The 16,131-nt window shown below is 37.8% G+C and overlaps 1 protein-coding gene across 5 annotated transcripts in view; it reads left to right on the plus strand.

Annotated features, from left to right (window-relative positions):
• Nucleotides 1–16,131, plus strand: part of Lrrtm4 (leucine rich repeat transmembrane neuronal 4) — a 778,594-nt gene that overhangs the window by 562,258 nt on the left and 200,205 nt on the right. The window lies entirely within an intron of this gene.

Consider the following 16,131-nt stretch of genomic DNA (forward strand, 5'->3'; position numbering starts at 1 on the left):
CCTCTGATAGGACATAAAATTAGGTAGGCAGAGTAGATAGAACAGAATGCTGGGAGAAAGAAGCCAAGTCAGTGATTCGCCATGATTCTCCCACCCCACACAGCCGCAGGTTAAGATCTTCCCTGGTAAGCCACCTCATGGGCTACACAGATTATTGGAAATGGGTTAGATGAATATTTGAGAATTAGCCAATAAGAGGCTGGAACTAATGGGCCAGGCAGTGTTTAAAAGAGTACAGTTTCCATGTAATTATTTCGGGGCATAAGCTAGCCATGTGGGTGGCCGGGTGCAGGGGACTTAGCCTACTGCTCCTTTTTACAACAAGAGGGTGCAGTTTGATCCCATGCTCGTTCATTCTCAGTCCAGCTGGAGTTGGTGAGCTCCCATTAGCTATGGCACATTGATGGGGGAGAGTCTTCTGTTTTGTGTTAATTTCATTGCTTAAATATAGAGACTGCCTTGGCCCTTTATTTATTTATTTATTTATTTATTTATTTATTGTGGTTTTTCGAGACAGGGTTTCTCTGTGGTTTTGGATCCTGTCCTGGAACTATCTCTTGTATACCAGGCTGGTCTCGAACTCACAGAGATCCGCCTGCCTCTGCCTCCCCAGTGCTGGGATTAAAGGAGTGCGCCACCACTTCCTGGCTGCCTTGGCCCTTTAATAGGACATAAAATTAGGTAGACGGAGTAAACAGAACAGAATGCTGGTAGAAAGAAGCTGAGTCAAGGAGTTGCCATGATTCTCCTACCAGACACAGATGCAGGTTAAGATCTTCCCTGGTAAGACACCTCGTGGTGTTACAGGGATATTAGAAATGGGTTAGATCGATATGTAAGAGCTAGCCAATAAGAGGCTGGAACTAATGGGCCAGGCAGTGTTTAAAAGAATACAGTTTCCGTGTAATTATTTCGGGCAAAGCTAGCTGGGTGGCGGGACACAGCCCCGCTGCTCCTATTACAACAGCACATTATGTCAGTGGATGGACCAACCCCTGGTGGTCCTGACTTCCTTGCTCATATTCTCCCTTCTTCTGCTCTTAAAGGACATTGAGCCTATAGCTCATGATCCTAGAGAAGCTAAGTAATAAGGTGAACCCAAAGAAAAACATATATATTGATCCTCCTGGAAATTGGAAGCAGACAAGATCACCAGGCAAAAGTTGGGAGCATGGGGGCGGGAGAATGGTAGAGGGAATGGAAGAGAAGGAGAGAGAGGGGAAAAGGGGAATGTTGGGGAGAGCTTGGTTGAGATGGAAGAAGGACAGATATGGGAGCAGGGAAGGAGATATCTTAATTGAGGGAGCCATTTGGGGTTGGCAAGAGAATTGGCTCTGGAGGGGTTCCCAGAAGTTCACAGGGATGTCCCCAGTTAGGACCCTGGGCAGTGGAGGAGAGGGTGCCTGAACTGGCTTTGTCATGTAGTCAGACAGAATATCATCATAGAACCTTCATCCGGCGATGAATGGAGACAAAGACAGAGAGACCCACGACAGTGCACTGAACTGAGCTCCCAAGGTCCAACTGGGCAAGTTTTAAGGAGTTTTGGCTAAAGGTGGACAGTGTCTTACCTGAAGTTCCTTCATCTTGCTTGGTGTCTGATAAAGCCAAAGACTTCATCCAAATTAGTAGGCTGGGATATGGTTCCTAGGAGTGGGGTCCAGTCTGGGGTTGTTGGACAGGTTTAAAGAAGTTTAGCGGGTGGTGGGCAGTGTCTTCCCTGGGGTCCCTAGGACCATTCTAGCCTCCAGTACAGCTGCCAGTGGGATGTGGGCCTTAGTGGGGAGTCCAGGAGAGGGCAGTGCTTTGATAGTCTTTCTTAAAAAGATCTTTTCAGTTAGACCATCACTAATACAAAGAAGTTTGCAGAGATTCTCTGAGATTTTACAAGACTGTCTGACATCTGAGAAAGCAATAGAATAATACTAGTTGGTCCCATCGTTGCATTTTAATAGAAGCTATAAAGGAAGTATGATGGTACCATATTGACGAAATGGAAGCTATAAAGGAAGTATGATGGTACCATATTGACGAAATGGCAATGAAATGCAACAACCTGTGGGACAAAATGTTGCAGTGTCCCTAGATTCCCCAGCCTTCATTTTATAGAAAAGTAGAAAACTATTAAAAATTTCTGCTGTGCGTTAAGCCCTATAGATTCATTTTTACATCTCTGCTTTGGCCACCTATATTTTGGGAGTGACAATAGGGAGACTACTGTTTTTATTTTTTTATGCATCAATACAACTAAAATTTAAAAAAATACCATTGAAGGACTACATTTACATACAGTTATTTCAACAAAATTCTGCCTTCTTGTGTTCAGTCTTTAGATTCCTTTTCGTTTGGATGATTTATTTTGCTTTAATTATATGCATGTCTGCATCTGTTTGTATACATGTTCACGGATGTGATTGGTTGTCTGTCGAGACCCAGAGAAGTCATTATTTCCCCTATAACTAAAGTTGTAACTGGTTATGAACCACTCCCCATGTATGCTGTGCCATGAATTCCCCCCTTCAAAAATCCAGGCTGTTTTTAATATTGCTCTAGTAGTTTCCTCCTCTGACATCCACACCTTTACTTTCAAGTCCGGGTGTCATTGGCTAAGGATGATCATCTTATTAGGGCAACAGGCTTTGGAAAAGCCCCCAGTTAGTATTCATTTTTTTTTCTGGAAGATTATTTTTATCACATGCCCCTGTCACTCAAACCCCCATCTCTATTTTAGAATCCTGGAAATTTATATTACATTCATACACTTTTTTTACACCATCAGAGTGCTTTCTAGCCTGTGAATTCCAGAGATTCTGTGAGAAGAAAAGTAGAAGCTAAAGAACAAATAAGTACAGGATCCAGTGACTTTCTGACTCTTATTAATTCCGTGGTGCCTCCACACTGCCATTGTCTTGGTTCTCCCATGAATTCATGTAATTAATTGTAACTCAACTTCTCCACTTCCATCCACAGCATATTGGCATAATAATTTCACTTTCAGTGAAATCAGCATATTCCATCACCAAATAGAAAGCTAATTACATTCTATGGCTCCAGGCTCTGAAGTTCGACTTTATATAACTTTTGACAGAACATACGTGAAGATGGTGTGAAATGGCCTCAGGCTCTTTTCCTTTAGCTAGAAATTAGAAGTTTCTTAATGCAAGCAATTATTTTGCGGAGGTTATTAAGCTAAGAGTAATACTTATTCTAGGTTACTTATGGTATTTATGTGATATGTCACAAATATTGCTGAATTTACATAACTACTCATAAATCTAGAGTTTATTGTAGACAAGGGCCCAAGCTAATATGCTTATCATGTATATATATATATATATATATATATATATGTGTGTGTGTGTGTGTGTGTGTGTGTGTGTGTGTGTGTGTGTGTGTTTACATACATATATATTAAAGAACACTGGAGATTTTTCTATTTTTTAAGCTTGTTTTTTTTCCTTCTTTCTGTGCATGTGTGTGACTATGATGGGACATAGCTGAACATGTGTGCATATGGAGACCTGAGTTTGCTGGCAGGGATCTTCTCTACTTTCTATTCCCCTTGTTTTTTGAGAAAGTGTTTCTCACTGAAGCTGAAACTTTTTCTTAGTTATACAGGATGGCTAAGCCCAGAGATCCCACTGCCTCAACCTTCCCAGAAGTGAGATTAGAGGCACACACTGCCACACCCCATTTTGCATGCATGATGGAGATCTGAATTCAGGCCCTCAAATATATGCAGCAAGCACTTTATTGAATGAAATGTTTCCTCAGCTACTAATGTATTTTAATAGCACAAAATGATTTTCCATTGTTTAAATATTAGCAGTTTTCTTGAGTGTGAGATAAAAAGAAAAACTGTTGTAAACCGGGTGGTGGTGGTGCACGCCTTTAATCCCAGCACTCAGGAGGCAGAAAGGGGTGGATATCTGCTAGTTGGAGGCCAGCCTTGTCTACAAGAGCTAGTTCTATGACAGGCTTCAAAACTACAGAGAAACCATGTCTTGAAAAACATAAATAAATAAATAATAGATAGATAGATAGATAGATGATAGATAGATAGATACATAGATAGATAAAAAGCTGTTTTAAAGCAGAACCTGTGAGGCACTTCAGTTTGTCTATGAACAGAACAACCTGGCTGATGCAGTTTGGCTTAGACTCTGAAGACTTTTAATGATCACACCCTCTTGTGTTCTTACTCACACTTATAATTGTTAAACACTGAGCCCCAGTGTTTGGGGGGGGGCAAAATTTAAAAGCTTCATTGAAAGCCCATGTTGAATAACTACAGACCTAAGAAGTAACTGTAGGTTTGAGCATCTTCCCCCTGAAGTAAATGAATGGAGTCATACGATCTCATCTCACCAGTTATTTTAAACTTGAAGTTTTAAGAATCTGGCTCTCTATTTCCATCCATTTGCATGGAAAATTCGAGACGTCATTGTTTTTTACCGCTGAGTAGTACTCTAATGTGTAGATATTCCATACTTTCTTCATCCATTCTTCCATTGAAGGGCATCTAGGTTGTTTCCAGGTTCTGGCTATTACAAATAATACTGCTATGAACATAGTTGAACAAATGCTTTTGTCATATGATAGGGCATTTCTTGGGTATATTCCCAAGAGTGGTATTGCTGGGTCCAGGGGTAGGTTGATCCCGAATTTCCTAAGAAACCGAAACACTGACTTCCATAGTGGTTGCACAAGATTGCATTCCCACCAGCAATGGATGAGGGTACCCCTTCCTCCACAACCTCTCCAGCAAAGGTTATTGTTGGTGTTTTTGACTTTAGCCATTCTCACAGGTGTAAGATGATATCTCAAAGTTGTTTTGATTTGCATTTCCCTGATTGCTAAGGAAGTTGCGCATGACCTTAAGTGTCTTTTGGCCATTTGAACTTCTTCTGTTGAGAATTCTCTGTTCAGATCAGTGCCCCATTTTTTAATTGGGTTAATTAGCATTTTCAAGTCTAGTTTCTTGAGTTCTCTATATATTTTGGAGATCAGACCTTTGTCTGTTGAGGGGTTGGTGAAGATCTTCTCCCAGTCAGTAGGTTGCCTTTGTGTCTTAGTGACAGTGTCCTTTGCTTTGCAGAAGCTTCTCAGTTTTAGTAGGTCCCATTTATTCAATGTTGCTCTTAAAGTCTTTGCTTCTGGGGTTATACATAGGAAGCGATCTCCTGTGCCCATCTGTTGTAGGGTATTTCCCACTTTCTCTTCTATCCTTTTCAGTGTGTTCGGGCTGATATTGAGGTCTTTAATCCATTTGGACTTGAGTTTTGTGCACGGTGAAAGATGTGGGTCTATTTTCATTCTTCTACAGGTTGACATCCAGTTGTGCCAGCACCATTTGTTGAAGATGCTTTCTTTCTTCCATTGTATACTTTTGGCTCCTTTATCAAAAATGAGGTGTTCATAGGTTTGTGGGTTATAATCCGGGTCTTCTTTTTTTTTTTAAATAATTAATTTATATTTATTTTGTATGAATTGCTGTGAAGGTGTCAGATCCCTGGAACTGGAGTTACAGACAGTTGTAAACTGCCATGTGGTTGCTGGGAATTGAACTCAGGTCCTTTGGAAGAGCAGGCAATGCTCTTAACCTCTGAGCCATCTCTCCAGCCCCTGTTCCTTTTTTTTTTTTTTTTAAAAAAAAGTTTGTTTACATTTCAGCTGCAGTTTCCCCTCCCTCCTCTCCTCCCAGTCCCCTCCCCCCCAACTTTTCTTCCGTTTAATCCATTGGCTAGTCATTAAAGGACCTATTCTTTCGGGTCTTCTATACGATTCCATTGGTCGACTTCTCTGTTTTTATGCCAGTACCACACTGTTTTCATTTGGACCACGAGGGATGCACCCACCCACTGAGACAGTGGAGCTGATCTATTGAGAGCTCACCAAGACCAGCTGGACTGTGACTGAAAAAGCATGGAATAAAACTGGACTCTCTGAACATGGCAAACAATGAGGGCTGATGAGACGCAAAGGACAATGGCACGGGGGTTTGATCCTACGTAATGTGATGGCTTTGTGGGAGCCCAGCCAGTTTGGATGTTCACCTTCCTAGATATGGATGGAGGTGGGAGGTCCTAGGTCTTACCACAGGGCAGAAAACCCTGACTGCTCTTTGGACTGGAGAGGGAGGGGGAAAGGAATGGGGGGGAGGGGGAGAAGGGGGGGAGGAGGGGGCGTAGGGGGGGAGGAGGGGGAGGGAAATGGGAGGCTGGGAGGAGGTGGAAACTTTTTTTTTTTCTCCTTTTCTCAATAAAAAAAGAAGAAAAAAAGAATCTGGCTCTCAGTTTCAAAAGAAGAAAAGTATTTAGAAGTCCTGGAACTCTGTGTCAAATTAATATTGTTTCTGGTTTTTAACTTACTATTTTTTATTTCTTATTTTAAAGAAAAGGGTATGAATTTCACCACATTGGTTTTGCAATATTTAGTAGAATAACTTAGTTAAAACTTGTTTAATATGGTCTGTAGAATAACATGGTTAAAACTTGTTTAAAATGGTCTGTAGTCTGGTTTTCAGAATGAAGCTGAAACTGAGCCCCTTCCAACATCATCATTGTTGTCATCAACATATCATTATCATCATCACTACCATCATCCATTTTTGCTTGTTCTTATAGGGAATTTTACTACCATTAAAACATCACTATTAAAAATGTAAAACTTGATTTGACGTGCAATAAGATTTTAGTTATCCGGATTGACCCACCCGCTGACTATTTAGTTATCTAAACAGCAAAACATTCCTCTATAATTAATGCAGTACTCAAAAATTGTCCTACATTTAAGTTTCTTGGAAGAACTCTACTACCTCTGTTCTCAGGAAAACACTGAAGATTTAGTCTGTGCATATTTGAGTCTTTGTACCTGGAAATAATGGTGAAACTACTAAAGAGAAAGTGGAAAATGGGTGGAAAAAAGACCAAGGGAGATAAAAGGCAACTAAAACTTCCAGTAGAATAATACAGAATTTGATAAATGCAAAGAGATGAAAGGCAAAGTCTGTGCTACTTTTTTCTGTGGCACTCTTCATAAAAACCTAATCAGCCATGTTAGTCCCTGCTGACATACAAGAATGATATTTTAAAGTAAAATCTACAGCTATTCCTTAAGTGTAATTCTGTGTTCTAAATAATTACATTGCTTCAATTCCAAAAAGTTGCATAGACTACAATATCTTGGATTTCCTATACAGATGAGGGAAAGGCCCTCTGGGAAGGGCCATGAGTACAGGGGAGTCTTTATTTTACAATTAGCAAGATAAGTGACTGCAAGGTAATTGACAGCTCCCTGGGCACTGACAGAAGAAGCTACATCTTGGTTAATGTGTTGAAACAAAGCTCTGGGGTTGTGAAGTCTTTAAACAGAAAATCAATGAAAAAAGGGATCCATTTAAGTGCCTTCCTGGGCAAAAGCCTTTGAACTGCAGAAGGCTAGCCAGAGTCCCACTACTAGAAGGGAAGCTGCATAGGCTGCACATCCCCCCAGGAGGTGTGCGCATATCCACAGCCCCTGTCATTCCCACTCAAAGGGTCCCTGTTCTTCATCCATCATGCACAAGGATCCCTCAACTCTTTTGGTTAAAATAGAAGAGCTAGCTATAGGCAAAATTAGCTAATAATCAATAAAGGTGATCAAGGAAAACATGAATAGATTTGGATTATGAAAATTTAAATTAGTCTTGTATCTCTTAAATTATGGACAATAATAAGCAGGTAGATGGAGAGAAGGTTGGATAGAGGGAAAAGAGAGAGAGCGATGAAAAGTTTGATTAATTTTGTTTTATGTGTTTTGCAGAGTTTTGGGTTTTCTATTTTACTAGCTCTGCATAGCATGAGACTCTAGGCTCATTGTAGAATTTGTGTTTTCCTTTTGAAGAGGGCTTCAGTGCTTTTTTTGACGCATACTAATTGGATTATCATTATTGAATTAAAATATATATATATATATATTTTTTTTTCATAACTATTGTTTTCTCCTATAGAGTTTGCATAAACGAATGTCCAAATATTCCCCAAGATGTTAACAGCACACCAATTTGAATGATGTAATTGAAGTTTGTGTTTCTTCATTCTGGCTTACTTACATTTTTATCTTTTAATCAACCACTCTTGTTTTTGAACTAAATAAATACTTGAACAATAAAGAGTGAGTGCTCAGTTAATATTCCCATGTCTTCCTGTTTGTTTAGCAAGCATGTTGCAACAAGCACTGATCTAGGTATTGTGAATAGATATACACAAAGACACATTGCCTGTTCAACTGAAGCCTGGTGGCTGGGAGCACAGTACTATGAGGGAGGCTGCTGATGCTTTAGAGGATAATGGCACTTACAGTGCAAAGAAGATGATTTGATTTTAACTCCACAAAGTCCAGGAAAATAACCAAATATGGTTATGCATGCCTGTAAAACCAGTATTGGGAGGTAGGTAGAGACAGGAAGATCTTGGGAATTCTCTGGCCAGGCCACCTAACTGAAATTTTGAATTTCCAGTTCTTAAAGAGAACCTGTATCAAAGGTGAGTGACAAAGGTGAGTGATAGAGGATGACACTCAGCATCTTTCTCTGGTACCCGCAGGTGCATACCTGCACATTCATGTACAGAACACACACACACACACACACCCCACAGAACGGAAATAAAATTTAAGCTTTGAAAAATAGTTTGGGGCTAAGAAAAGAAAATGTATAGCTAATAAGGAGTAACTAAGAAGAGAAGTCATTATGATTGAAAACACCCAAACCAAAACCTGGCCAATGTGATGAATTTGAATGATCTGTACAAAGCAGCGTAAAATACATATTGGAAATGTTATTTTAGAAGACTTCACAAAAGGAAGTATACAATGTTTTTCTTACATCCCATGCGTAGATTTCTGCAACATTAATTTGAACTGTTTATCTTTAGGCATGCTGGGTTGGATAAACACCTTCTGTTATAGGTGATACAGAAAATCTCTAAAATAGAAAGATCAGAGCAATCAGGTATGAGACTAGGCTGATGGTGGTTTTTATGTGCTTTAATCACACACATCCAGAATACATCACAGACAAATTCAGGAGATAAAATTGGGGGACTGGAAAGGTAGACTGATTAAAGGGATTTCCTATTTTTGCAGAGGACCTGAGTTCTGCTCTAATTAGACACAAGGCAGCTCACAACCACCCATATATGCACTTCCAAGGGCATCCAGTGACCTCTTTGGACTGCAATAGCTACTGCACATATGTGATATGGTACACATATACATTCATGCATACACATAAAAGATATATATATATACATATATATAACCTATAATATGTATATTACAAATCTAGTTGTTTAGTGGTTTTTGTTAATTCTATTTTTTCTTTGGAACAGGTTCTTTAGCAGTCCAGGGTACCCTTGAACTCTTTATGCTGCTGATATTGGCCTTGAACTATTTATCTTTTTGCATCTACCACTAAGATGCTGATCTTAAATATATTGGCCACCATAGCTAATTCACGCTGTATTGGGGATTGCATCCATAGCTTCTTCACCTTCACATATACTAGATAAGCTCTAGTCAACTGAGCCAAATCCTTAAGCAGCAGGGGATACAAACCTATAGCATTTCTTGATTGACGGTATTTGGAGCATAATAAGAAATTGCAGAGAGATAGATTACTTATTTAACTGATAATACTGAGAACAACAAACAATACAAGAGTAGATACATTTATTTCAGAGAATACTGTCAAGGTATGACAGATAAAAAAAGATAGAAGACAATATTACATGTGGCTTAGGATATTCAAAAGTTGATACATGAGAGAAATGTTAACTTGAGAGGCGGGTGACTAATTTACAAATTCATTAGTTTGATAGACAGGAGAATTAATAGTTTTAAGAATACTGTTATGGTAAAAATTGAGAGGCTGTGTGCATTTTTTGTAAATAACTGAGGACCCGGAGGAAATAAAGAAGGTAATAAAGGCAGCCTGAAGTTGTTAGGATGAAGGAAAGCGGACAGAGCTGGCTTCCCAAGAGGATCCATCAACCATGCAGCATGCTGTGAGATACGGTATAAGGACAGAAAACTCACGCTGAAATTGGATAATGAAAATGTCATTAAAGATATGATCCTACTTTCTTACACAGAAGTTTGACAGGACAAAATCCTAATATGAAGTGAATAGAGGGTAAGAAACAGGAAAATTTCCCAGAAAATTAGTTACAAAGGAAGGAGAGGAACCTAAGACTTAAAAGAGGGGAATTGCAGAGTGGAGGAGATCTTATGTTTCTTGTCTTTGTATAATGCAAAACTCAAAACATTTAGCAATATTTTAGTGTACATGTAATTCAAATCATAGAAATAGAAAATAGAAGTTTACTTTTTTAAGAAGCAACAATTTTATCTTACAGAAAATTTGTATTAATTTGAAAGCATCCTAGGAAAGCACTTTCTCTTAGATAAGTATTCATGCGTTATCATTCCACTCTATTATACCACTCGTAGGGGATTATACATGCAAGGTAATTTTACATTCTCTTGATTGATTTTTTGCTTTGTTTTTGCAATTGGCTTATTATGGCATCCTTATGTACATTCATGTTTGCTTCCTAGAATTCTGTTCCAGAAGGCAAATTTTTAAAATAATGAAATACTAAACTTATCAATTCAGAGCTGTTTCTAATTTCTTTAGTGCACATGTGGTATGTATCAAGGACTTTAGTGCACGTGTGATATGTATCAAGGACTTTTGCTCATTTCTTTTTAATCTCCTTACTTTTTAGTTAAACTCTTTATTGATTTTTATGGATCTTCTCAAAAGCACAGCTTTTTGACTTGTTTGATTTTCTTTATTGTCTTTATCTTGCCCACTCTATGAGTTTATTTTAAATTTAATTTCTGCATTGTATTTAATTTGCCTTAAAACTGTTCTTTATTCTCTATAAGAAAAAAAAGTGATTTATTAAACCTTAGATTTCTCATGTTTTTCTAGTAGGCATAGTCTAAAGAATATTTTTATTGTTCAATATATGAATTTAACATAGAAGAGATAGCTTGTGTACATATGTAATTACTTGAAGGAGTTTAGACATAGAGAAAAATATCAGCCTTTCACCTTCCTTATTGACAGTAGATGTAGAGACATCAGATGAAATTGCAGATGTTATGTGTTTTATTGAATCTTTCTCAACTATCCAGTAACACTAAATAATTTTACAGATGTGGAATCATATTTAACATTCAAGTTTAAAATCTGTCTGTTCTTACATTTCACCAATCCTCAATTTCATGACCTTACAAACTTGGAGTTAGAAATTCCAGAAAACTCCTACTATGTTTAGGCTCAACACGAACTCGTGAAGGTAACATGTAATGGCCATCTCCAGTGTATATAAATTTCAATGAGATTAATTTATCAGAAAAACAGAGATTTGTAAAATCAAAATTTATGAAGATTAAGTGAGACTTAATATTGTCTCATTTATCAATGTTAATATTTGACCAAATATTAATTATTCATGAAACAAAATATCAAAGTATATAATTGAATTAAATTTAATTAATATTAGGAATTATTTTTATACTTTATAACCAAGAATATACTTTAGAATATAAGGTTTTTTGGTTTATTTTAATTATCTATTTTTAATAAAATGGGTGGGCTGAGAAATGAGATGTCTTCTTTGTTTGAAATTGTTAATCATATTGAAGTTCTGAGTATAGGTACCTTACCCAGGATGTGTTTTACTCACTAATTCTACCTTAAGAAGCCCAGAAGAAATGACATAATGAGATTCTGGAAGATCACCTCAGGCAGATGTTCCTTATAAAATATTCTTTACATTGGCAGAGACAAAGGAAGACTTTGTTTTCTGCTTGTTGCATAAACGTGTTGGCAAGCTTATAGACTTGAGAAATTCTGCCTCCAATATATTCCCAAAGCCAAAATGCAGCAATTCATAAATTCAATTATAAGAAAAGGATGCATAAAAGCTTTTCATATTTTGGCAGCATCTGCTCCCATTGCCCAAAGATTTCCATTTATATTAAATAAATATTTGCTTGTTTGTTCTTCTTGATGATATATATTAATGTTTTACAGTGTCCAATTCTACCCAACACTGAGAAGGCTTTTTTTTCTGCTGTAATAAACATGAATAAAAATAGATAAAGAGCTGATAGATTTGTTTCTTCAATGCTGATAGGCAAGTTGAAAGAGAAGTTTATATTTCAGATGCATCAATTACAATGTCCTTTTGGAAAAAACAAATCATCACATAGTCTTTCATTTCCATCACCTTTCCACAGCCCTGGGATAATATATTAGAGTTAATCATTAGTCATTGAAAATAAGAATGTTTCAGCTATTAATTAAAACATGCCGAGCATTCCACCAAAAGCTTTAAATGTCTTCCTCACTTCAGCTCATAGGAATGTATGATTTAGGGTTAGAAGATTAGAACATAAAGTAAAAGTTCTCTTGCTTCGATTTAGGAAATGAAACTTGTATATCATCAAAGAATAAATGGCTCATAAGTGGTTTTTAAACACAAAGCAAGGAAAACCAGTCTACAAATCACAATCCCAGAGAACCTTGACAATGATGAGGACCCTAAGAGATACATACATGGATCTAATCTACATTGGAAGTAGTAAAAGGCAAGATCTCCTGAGTTAATTGGGAGCATGGGGACCATGGGAGAGGGTTGAAGGGGAGGGGGAGGCAGATAGGGGAACAGAGAAAAATGTATAGCTCAATAAATTCAATAAAAGTAAATAAATAAATAACAATAAATGGCAGCGAGGTCTGAAACATGTAAATAAAGCGATCTCTTAAGCCCTTTGAGTCTTGATACTATTGATCAATCTTCAATAAATTATCATTTATGTTTTATTTTTGAGAATTTCATACATGTTTAGAGTAGCATAAGCTGTTTACTTACCCATTACATCGTCAACTAACCTCATATCTCGCTATGTAATAGTCCCTACCAACTTCATATATTGGTTTTTCTGACAGCTTCCTAAGTTCAATTAATGCTGCTCATAAATGCATGGCTGTGGGGCCATCCACTGTGGCATGTGAAAATCCACCACTAGGCGTATCCTCAAAGAGAACAATACTTTTCCCCCAGCAGCTACCAACTGCCAGTAGCTCCTTAATAAAGGCAGGAGGCATGGCGATCTCCCCCATCTATAATGGGGTTTTGTCTGTCTTGATCTTGTTCAAGCTATATGCAGATAAGTACGGCTGCTTTGAATTCATGGTGTGATGGGTGTGTCATGTCCTGGAAGCAGCCTTTCATGATACTCCTTTCTTTCAGCATTTTGGTTCTTTCTGCCTCCTCTTCAGTATTTTCCCCTGACTGAGCCTTGATAATGTTTGGGGCATGGATAAAGAAAGCCATCATTGTTGTGGGTCTGTCCTGAAAAGGCATGCGTATATATTCATGCTCATGGCAGTGTCTGTGACAGCCGTGGTAGACAACAGGCTTATATACACAACAGCTGTTTATGATATATACTTGGGAATGGAAAACATCAATTATGGTATGGCTTGCATCCCCATATTATAGTCCTGTTTAAGATAGAAAAATATTCTTAAAACTCAAATTTTTATTTTTTAAAATACTAATAATAAGAATGTTCTTGTATTTTATAAAATTTAGAGAATTTAAACCTATGAAATAGAACTAAGCAGGGCTCATAAGACTGAACCAGCAAGCATGGGGTCTGTACGGGTCAGTACCAGGTCTTCCGCCTTTGTTATGGTTGTTACGTTGGTGTTTTTGTGGGACTCCTTACAATGGGAGCCAGTGTATTTCTACCTCTTTTTCCTTTTCTTGGGAAGCTTTTCCTCTTATTGGGTTGCCCTGTCTAGCCTCGAAATCCATACCTTTGCCTTGTCTTATTGTATCTTGTTTTGTCTTGTTTGGCTGTTGTCTCTTGGAGGCCTCCTTTCTTAATGGACATGGAGGAAGAGTGGATCATAGGTGAGTGGAGGTAACTCTTTGAGAGAACATTTTCAGTTAAAAGAAAGTATAGTAAAACCGCATATAATTGCTCTGTCATTTCATTTTTTCCCATGTAAATATAAATCTGGTAATCTCTCCATTGTAGCAATATTTTTAAGAGTCAATGCATTAAAGACCACTCCTTAACAGATAGAAGATTGATAGGTGTAAGAACTTAGCAGAAGGGGATTTGCAAACTTCATAGTTTAATAGTTTGCACTTTCAATCCAGGGAGGAAAACCTGAACAAAACTCAGCCTGTGATGGATGGAGTAGTAAGATTGCTGGAGATGCCATTAGCTGCTCAAGAAAATGCCAACAGGCCTTTGAAAATTCTCTTTACCTCTCAGTAAATTGTGTCTTGTATTTGTCTTGTAGGCCACAGTTCTATCAGAGTGTATTCTGGGTAAATAAAAATATTTTGGAATACAACCAAATCTTTTCATGTACTTACTGTCTGTGGTTGCTCTTATAATATATTGGCAGATGTTTTCACAGAATCCATCTGATCATAAAAGCCTGAAACATTTGCTGACTGGTCTCTCTCTCTCTCTCTCTCTCTCTCTCTCTCTCTCTCTCTCTCTCACACACACACACACACACACACAGAGAGAGAGAGAGAGAGAGAGAGAGAGAGAGAGAGAGAGAGAGAGAAAGAGAGAGAGAAAGAGATTACCCAGCCTGAACTAGTGTAGAGGGAAAAAGGTAAGTTTCTTGTTGACAGCATATAATCAGATATCCCCTACTCTTAGTCCATATAGCTACTTCTATATAATTTAAGTGGATACTTTTTCTTTCTTTCTTTCTTCCTTCCTTCCTTCCTTCCTTCCTTCCTTCCTTTCTTTCTTTCTTTAAGATTTCTGCCTCCTCCCCGCCACCGCCTCCCATTTTCCTCCCCCTCCCCGAATCAAGTTCCCCTCCCTCATCATCCCGAAGAGCAATCAGGGTTCCTGGCCCTGTGGGAAGTCCAAGGACCACCCACCTCCTTCCAGGTCTAGTTAGGTGAGCATCCAAACTGCCTAGGCTCGCACAAAGCCAGTACGTGCAGTAGGATAAAAACCCAGGGCCATTGTTCTTGAGTTCGGTTTGTAATAGCCAGAACCTGGAAACAACCTAGATGCCCTACAATGGAAAAATGGATGAAGAAAGTATGGAATATATACATATTAGAGTACTACTCAGCAGTAAAAAACCATGACTTCTTGAATTTTGCATGCAAATGGACGGAAATAGAAAACACTATCCTGAGTTAAGTGGATACTTTAATTGACAGACAAACACTTTCCATTTTAGGAAATATTTGCTGTCTGTCTTAATTTGTTGTATAATAACAAAGTATCACAGATACAGTATTTATTTTGGTGCCCTTCTAGAGATTGAGAATTAAAAAAACTGTATCAACAATTCCACTGTCTGATGAGGGCCTGTGTCTACTGATGAAATTGCAGAAGTCTACAATCTCAGGTTCTTCCCACCTGCAGGAGGAGAGACAGTAGGATCCTTTCTCATTCTTTTTTACAGACACCAGTTTCATTCATTCATTGCTGTCCTTCCCTCATGACAAAGTGAACTCTAAAGAGCCATTTGTGTATGCCATCATTGTGGCGATCAAGGCTTCACCATATGAAGATGTTGTGTCATAACCATAACATGCCATTATTTTATGTTTAAACAATTTTATTCATATTCCTTTATGTATTTCTTCCATTTTTTATGATAGATTTTGTTTCTTTCTATTCTGCTACATGTTGCACTGGTGTTTTGTACTCAATGTGAGCCTTAGATTTGCTAACTATGAAAACTGGTTTTAAACTAATTACTTACTTTGGGAAACGTAAATCTTGTTTTCTTCCCTGCTACTTCTTTACCAGTATCACAAATAACTTTTTATTTTTCAATCTAATATTTTAAAAGTTATAGTTATTTTAAGGAGAAATAGATTTTATTTTAATTAATTGATTACTAAGTTACTTCTGGTGCATGTGCATGTGTATGTGTGTGTGTGTCCAAGAAATTGAACTGAGGTCCTTAAGCACCATTACCTGCTAAGTCATTAGGCATATTTCCAGTCTAGTTAAAACTATTTTTATTATTATCTGCTAATTTATCTTTATTTCAAATGGAAACTTATT

Source organism: Microtus oregoni, unplaced genomic scaffold (assembly GCF_018167655.1).
Source record: "Microtus oregoni isolate MIOR12 unplaced genomic scaffold, Mior012 000002F_ref0000024, whole genome shotgun sequence".
Lineage (NCBI taxonomy): Eukaryota > Metazoa > Chordata > Mammalia > Rodentia > Cricetidae > Microtus > Microtus oregoni.